Source organism: Peromyscus maniculatus, chromosome 6 (genome assembly GCF_049852395.1).
Source record: "Peromyscus maniculatus bairdii isolate BWxNUB_F1_BW_parent chromosome 6, HU_Pman_BW_mat_3.1, whole genome shotgun sequence".
NCBI lineage: Eukaryota > Metazoa > Chordata > Mammalia > Rodentia > Cricetidae > Peromyscus > Peromyscus maniculatus.
The window spans coordinates 92,284,139-92,292,903 of NC_134857.1; positions in this window are offsets into that span (position 1 = coordinate 92,284,139).

Sequence of the window (8,765 nt, forward strand, 5' to 3'; positions counted from 1 at the left end):
CACACACATCACTTCCTGACTGAATTACTAAACACAACTCCAAGTTTTCTCTAGAAGCAGTAAATGCTCTTCCATACAAATATATAGAATATTTTATTTTGTGGACTGCCCAGGCAAAGGATATGAAGAATTTTTATCAGAAGCATAATGAAAAGATATACCATATAACATCAGTTCACTATCCAATTTATTGACTGGGATTCATGACTTTTCCTTTTGAATTAAGAGTGTAAACCTTGTTGTCTGTTTTAAATCCTTTCAGGAGAAAACCATGATTGAGAATGATTCATCAGTAACATCTTTAGCAAGCAAGGAGAGAATACATAGAGAACCTAGACAAGATGAGTCTATCCATTGAGAATCCTGAACCCACTCTATTGACTTCTTAAATTTCTTTCTCTCTCTTGATGTCCACACAAAAATTTGTAGTAAATATTTTCATTGGGTGGCAGTGGCACATGCCTTTAATCCCAGCACTCAGTAGGCAGAGCCAGGTAGATCTCTGAGTTTGAGGCCAGACTAGTCTACAGAGCACGATCCAGGACAGGGAACAAACTACACTGAGAAAACCTGTCTCAAAAAAGTAAAAAAAAAAAATCTTAATAAACTCAACTTGGGTATCACAAATAAAAAAGTAAGAAAAACTATGGCAATGAATTGCTAGTTAGGTTTTGTCAACTTGACACAAACAAGCTAGAGATTTTCTTTCTTTCTTTCTTTCTTTCTTTCTTTCTTTCTTTCTTTCTTTCTTTCTTTTTTTTTTTTTAAGAGGAAACTCATACAGAAAAATACCTCCTTCAGATTGCCTATAGGCAAGACTATATAGAATTTCCTTGAATAATGATATGGGAATCATTGTGTTAATGCTACCCCTGGACAGGTGATAATGGGAGATGTAAGAAAAAAATCAATGAAATAATCCCCAATGATATGCAGCTAATCTCATAGATCAGTGCATATCAAGTCATCAGGAGTGGTTTCCTCCAGCAGCAGATGGGAGCAGGTGCAGACAATCCATCAAGAGCCTAATTGGAGATCTCCATGGGGTCCCTTGACTCTGAGATTGGGAAATCTTGTGGAAGAGGGGGAGGAAAGACTTTAGGAATCAGAGAGATGGAAGACAACAGGAGAATATGGCCTATCAAATCAACTCAGCAGGGCTCATATGGGCTCACAGAGACTGAAGCAACAAGCACAGAGCCTGCATGGATCTGCATCATTTCCTCTGAGTATATGTTACAGCTGATAGCTTAGTGCTTTCTGGGACTCCTAACAGTGGGAGCAGGTCTTATTTTGTCTTTTTTGCCTATCATCTCTGGGAGGCCTACTTCTTTCTGAAAAGGAAATGAAGAAGGAGTGGGTCTGGGGGAGAGGGGAACCACGAGGGGAAGCTGGGAGGGATGTAGGGAGGGAATACTATGTTTTGGATACAGTGTAAAAGAATTTATTATCAATTAATGTGTATACATAATTAAATTATATATAAATAATATATATGAAGTAAATAGAGATGTGAGAAAAAAGGAAGGAAGGAAGAAAAGAAGACAGAAGGAAAGAAAGAAGGAAGGAGGGAAGGAAAGAAAGAAGGAAGGAAGGAAAGAGGGAAGGAAGAAAATGAAAGAAAACCACAAGGAGAATTCAGCTAACAGTATTTTTCCCATGGTTACTGCTTCAATTCCTGCTTCCAAGCTCCTGACTTGAGCTCTTATCGTGAATTCCCATTATGATGGCTATAAAGGGAAAACTGAGATATAACTTTTCCTCTTCAAGTTGTTTTGGCGTTGGTCCTTATCATCGCAATCCAAATCTAGCGAGAACTACAGTTATTCATGGGTCTCAACCCCTAGGCTTTTTTTTTTTAAATTCTGTCCCCACCAATTATAATTTGAAAATCTGAGCTACATTAAAGAACTGGGTTTCTTTGGAAGCAACCATCTCAAATATTTTGTTAGAGTTGCAGAAAGGTGATTGTTGCATTTTTCTTTAAAGTTATGTTTATTAATATCATTTCTGTATCTTTCAAAATTAGTTTCAGCTCATACCTGTAACTTACTAATTCAGTTTGGATCTCATTGTTGAATATAGTAACTATATGTTTTGTATGCTCTTGAATTCCTTAGTCATCTCCCTCCTACTTGTACACTCATAGAAAATATAATTGTATTTACATCCAAACATACACTTATTTCATACCTGAATATGGTCAGAGGAAACACATTGTTGTGTAGATATAACCAATCGTCTTATTAAAATAAGAAACACAGAGCCAATGTAAAGGAGAAAGCCGAGAGGTCAGAGCTCAGAGATAAAATCTTACCTCATGCAGTGCTCCTAACTTCCCCGAGAGAGAGCTTCTTCCTGTTTGTCTGTCTTTAAATAGTCTTTCTGTTCTGCCTTCTCATTGGTTGTAAACCCAACCACATGACTGCCTTGTCACTGCCTGTAAGTACCACCCTCCAGGTCTTAAAGGCATATGTCTCCAATACTGGCTGTATCCCTGAACACACAGAAATCTACCTAGCTCTTCTAACCACCACGCTCTTGCTATGGCTCTAATAGCTCTGTCCCCAGGGCAACTTTATTTATTAACATAAAATTAAAATCACATTTCAGTACAAATAAAATATCACCATATTTCCCCTTTTCTATTTTAATAAAAAGAAAAAAGGCAAAAGATTAAAACTAACAAAAGAGAAACTATACACAAAAGTACAATAACTATATACGATATATACAAGTAACGAATACCTAAACAATGTCTAGTCCATTTGTATTTGACAAATAAGAGAAAATAATTCCCTTATCTATCCTATTTTAGTAAGTCCAAAATGTATCTAATTCACTTTTTATCCTAATTAATCTTCAACTATAACTAACTAATCTTCAACTCCCTCAGAGACCCAAGGAGGAAATAATATTAGCTAACAAAAATAAAAACAGGAAGTGCACAAAAGCAACTTCCAAAAATTTTGTGAGTTGATAGAAATAGCCAGCTGCCTGGACAGTTACCTGAGGTTTCTCCGCAGTGTTGGGGCATCATCTTCAGCCTATAGGCTTATCATATCTGACAGACTCATTTGTGAAGTAGGTTGTACACAAGGTCAACAGTTCAACCTCACATTGGGTGAGAGCAGTCCATGTACCAGAAACACCTGAATTCCACTAGTGTCATGTCATGATTCAGGATTTTAAATTCTGGAAATTGTTGATGGTTTTTGAATTCAGCTGTCCATTCTTCTTGGCTGTGTATACATGGCTTCATCTCAGCATCCCCTTCTTCTCCACATCCCTCTATTAAATGCCAGTCTACTATTGAGAGGCGTGAGCTTTCAGCTGCTGTTCCATTGCACACCAGAAGCCATTGGCCCACTACCTGTTCAGCTGCCTTCTAAGAAAAGGGCACTGTACCTTTTCCGGATTGTGAAGGCCACTTCAGGGATGGTGCCATATTGTCCTGGCCTCAGAAGATGCCTTTTGATAAAGCCATAACCACACTTGTTTTGGCAGGAATCGGTAGTCCTTTGTTTCGTGTTCTGTCTGTCCATTTTTTCCTGTTGATTCGAGGATACTTTGTTGTCCAGTGGCTAAATATTGCCACAATGAAAGTTAACTCCATATGCAGTTTCTTCAATGCCCATATTTTCTCTGAAGTAGATTGGTACTGCCAGGAGCCAACATGTCTCCAAAAAGAAAATTTTCTAAGTTATTAAAATATTTTAAATGCCATATTCGGTAGATCTCTGAAGGGTTTGAAGATGACCTGTCTAAAATATATCTGCTCATTTTTTAAAACATATCTAATATGACTGCAATTTCTATTGTAATGTCTAACTACTAACTTTCATTTCTTTATATTCTAATAGTTGGTAATAACGTAAAGTATTTAAAACAAGTAATTGTCTCTTTCTTTTCTTTTTTAAACAAGAACCTTAAATCTAATCTCCTTTGCTTAGCCTTTTTCCTAACCCTTGACAAAAACATGTAACCACCCCCCCCATACAATGAAAATTATCCCAGACCCAAAACCCATTAAAAGAACCAAAAACCACCCGCCCCACACCACTTCTTTGGGAATGTGGGCGTCATATTCTTAAAATTGCTTCCTGCTGGGTATGGGCGAAGTTATTTTTATCCTGAAAGAAAAATTTTAGGTTAATTGTCAAATTCTAGGAAAGGTAACTATATCCTTCATTATTATCCAGTCTGTGTATAATGCCAAAGTTCAGGGTTTATCTCAAGTCCTTATTCAAGTAGTCTTTGAGACTGGATCATCTCAGCTAGTCATCTCAAAATTGCTCTGAGCACCTTGTAGTTCAAAGCTGATCTGTAGATGATGTTTGTCAGCTTAGTGATATTATTATTGTCCACGTGGAATTGTTGTTGTTGTGGGGCCCCTTCTTCTTCCTGGAGACTTCAGTTGATGTTAGGCTTGGCCGTGATTTCCTGCAGAAAACTGATAAGAGACTCGAACACAAAGACATATATATGCAGCTAATTGAAGCCTTTTTTCTAGAATTAGTTAGTACTCTATATGACCATTCATACCTTAACAAAGTTTAAAATGTATATTTATATATATATATAAATCTTGTAAATTTTGATATAAAATTTATACTTTAAGAAAAGTTTAAAGAATCAGAATAGAATCAAAGAGTTGAGATTAGTAATAGAATAGTCCCTTAATTAATTTGGCTTTTGTCCTGTCCCATAGCAGAAAATGGCTCTTTTATTCTGGCATGATACAGGGAGTTTGCATTTTCCTTTTAACAACATGCTTGATTTTAAAGAAGGAGAGAGCCATTCTCCAACTCCAAAGTCAGCTTTAAATTTTAATTGAACTGGGACTATTAGAAGACCAATAGTGTTAAATCTTTAGAGAAAAGCAGAAACAAACACTTAGGAAGACATAAAATTTTTTAGATTATATATACCCATACGCCGTTTCACTCTGTTTCTTTGGATAGATGATTTGTCCCTTTTCTTCAGTTGTCTCATTTGTCTTGTGTTCTTCAGATTCCTTAATCTTCATTCTCCTAAAAGACAAAAAACAAAAACCTTTCCCGAAGACTAATTTTGGGGATGTTCCTTTTTGGCAAGTTATTATCTGATTAAATGAAAAGACATGTGTTACTGGTACAAGTTAGTTTAAATTGGATGTTCATGCTGGTTGATGAACTATCACCTCCTCTAATTAAGAGGTTTCTCTTGTTCAAATCGAACCTTTATCAATTTTGATGGTACCCACAGCTTATCTTCTCCTGTAGAAACAAAAGCAAAACCTCGTCCCCAACGTAATGCATACCCTGGTTTCCATTCTGAGGTTAGCACATCCTTAAAGTATATAGGCTGATTTAATTCTGTAGTTTTTTTCTATTACCCAATGTCTCTCTGCAGCTGTTGTTCCTTTCTCATTGGCATTCAGAAAATTCAAAGTTAATAGAGCATTATGCAGTCTATTTCTGGGGTTTTTTGTTACTCCTTTCTGTTTATTTAGCATATCCTTTATGGTTCTGTTTGACCTTTCTATAACTGCTTGACCTGTAGGAATATGTGGTATACCTGTAATATGCTTTATTTTGTAATAAGCAAAAAAACTGTTTCATTTTAACAGAGACATATGATGGAGCATTGTCAGTTTTGATTTGTGCAGGTATACCCATGATGGCCATAACTTCTAGCAAATGAGTGATTACAGAATCAGCTTTTTCAGAACTCAGAGCAGTTGCCCATTGAAATCCTGAATAAGTATCGATGGTGTTGTGTACATATTTCAATTTTCCAAATTCTTCAAAGTGAAAGACATCCATCTGCCAGATTTCATTCCTCTGAGTACCCTTTGGGTTACATCCTGCTGGTAATGGCGTTTGATTATAGAAGGAACAAGTAGGACATTTCTTTACTATTTCTTTGGCTTGTTGCCAGGTTATAGAAAAATCCTTTTTTAAACCTTTACTATTTACATGATGTTTTTTATGAAATTCTGAGGCCTCCAGCACATTTCCTATCAATAATTTATCAATCTCATCATTGCCTTGTGCTAAAGGGCCTGGCAGACCAGTATGAGATCGGATGTGAGTTAAATATAAAGGATGACTCCTTTTCCTGATTGTATCTTGTAATTGAATAAATAGTGAAGTTAATTCTGAAGCATCAGGGATAAATTCTGCAGTCTTAATATGTAATACCACTCTTTCAGCATACTGAGAGTCAGTTAGTATGTTGAGAGGTTCTGAAAAATACATTAATACCAACAGAATAGCATACAATTCTGATTTTTGCACTGAATTATAAGGACTTTGAACCACTTTACTTAAATTTTCTGATTTGTAACCTTCCTTTCCTTGTTTGTTGGCATCTGTATAAAATGTACGAACTCCAGATATGGGCTTTTGCTGTACAATTCGAGGCAAGATCCAATCAGCTCTCTTTATAAAATCAATTCTGTTGCTTTTGGGATATTTGCTGTTAATTTCTCCCAAAAAATTACTGCAAGCTCTTTGCCAAGGTTCACTTTCTGTCCATAATTTCTCAATGTCCTCCTTAGTTAAAGGTATGACAATTTCTGCTGGGTCTATTCCTGCTAATTGACGAAGTCTCAATTTTCCTTTCCAAACAAGTCAGAGATTTTTTCCCCATAAGTTTTTAAGTTTTTATTTGGTTTATTTGGTAAAAATATCCATTCCAATATAATATCTTCCCTCTGCATTAATATTCCAGTAGGAGAATGCCTAGAAGGTAAAATAACCAAAATGCAATCCAGCTTTGGATCAATATGATCCACGTGCCCTTCATGTACTTTCTTTTCTACCAAGGCTAATTCTTTCTCAGCTTCAGGTGATAATTCTCTTGGACTATTTAAGTCCTTGTCACCTTCTAAGGTTTTGAACAAATTAGTCAGTTCATCATTTTTTACCCCAACAATAGTTCGTAGATGAGAAATATCTCAAAATAATCTTTGACAGTCATTAAGAGTCTGTAGTCTATCTCTCCTAATTTGCACCTTTTGGGGTCTAATTTTTTGTAGCTCTATTTTATAACCTAAATAATTAATAGAATCTCCTCTTTGTATCTTTTCAGGAGCAATTTGTAATCCCCAGCAAGGCAAAAATTTCTTTACTTCTTCAAACATTCTAAAGTATCTTCATTTGAGTCAGCTAGTAAAATATCATCCATATAATGATAAATTATAGATTTAGGAAATTTTTTATGTATCACTTCCAATGGCTGTTGTACAAAATATTGGCACAGAGTTGAGCTATTTAACATTCCCTGTGGGAGGACCCTCCATTGAAATATTTTAACTGGTTGAGAATTATTATAAGTAGGCACTGTGAAAGCAAATCTTTCTTTGTCTTTTTCTTGTAAGGGTATTGAAAAGAAACAGTCTTTTAAATCAATAACTATGAGAGGCCATCCTTTTGGTAACAGAGTAGGCAAAGGAATTCCAGATTGTAGAGAGCCCATCGGCTGAATTACTTTGTTAATTGCTCTAAGGTCTGTTACCATTCTTCATTTACCAGATTTCTTTTTAATAACAAATACAGGAGAATTCCAAGGGCTGGTTGACTGTTCAATATGCTGAGCATTTAACTGTTCTTCTACCAGCTCTTCTAAAGCCTGGAGTTTCTCTGTTGTTAAAGGCCATTGCTGAACCCATACAGGCTTGTCTGTTAACCATTTTAAAGGTAGAGCTGTTGGTATCTTTGGAAGATTATCAGTTGTTGTGCCCTGTTCTTGTATAATATGGATGGCTGGTGACCACTCAAAATAATGCCTTCTAATATTTCTCTCAGAAACATGTGCTAGTTTATGATGTGTTTCTGAGATTGGAGGGATGTTAATCTGAGTATTCCATTGTTGCAACAAGTCTCGACCCCACAGGTTCATAGCTATGTTAGCGACATATGGTTTTAATTTTCCTCTCTGTCCTTCTGGACCTATACATTCCAGCCATCTTGCACTCTGTTTCACCTGAGATAATGTCCTAATTCCTAACAGTTGAACGTTTAACTCCTGAAGAGGCCAAGCTTGATGCCAAAATTCTAGTGCAATTATGGTAACGTCCGCACCTGTGTCTACCAGACCAGACAACAAAACACCATTTATTTTTATCATTAATTTTGGTCTCTGTTCATTAATAGAAGTTTGCCAAAAAATTTTCTATATGTTTTCTCCTGAATTTTCTATTCTCTCTGTTTCATCATCCTGACCAGCATGATTTATTCCAATAGGCATTTGGTTATTTAATTGTTCAGAGCAGGGATTTCCTCTACAGCTGCAGGAAAGGTTTGAACTGGTTTTGCTATGGGGGCCTGCATGAGGCCCCTCCAGAAGTTTCCGGAAAACTGAGGCAAAGGATTACCCTGTCTGTCCTTTGTTGATCTACATTCGTTGGTACAGTGTTTTCCCTTACCACACCTTCTGCATACTCTAGAAGGAAGGGGCATTCTGTTGCCATTGTTCCTTGAAGAAACATTGATTCTAGGAATGACCTGTTTACAGTCCTTTTCAAATGACCTTGCTTTCCACACCCAAAACATCTAACACTCCTCAAACATTTTGAAATTACTTCTCCTACCTATGTATCATCATGCTCATCAGCCTCAACATTAATTGTTTCTCTAATCCAATCTTCCAAAGGTGCAGATCTTGCCTTTAACGGCCTGATTATTCTTTTGCATGCTTCATTCGCATTCTCAAATGCCAAAGCTTTAATTATTGCCTTACTAGCTTCTGATTCTGAGACCATTCTGTTTACTGCTGAA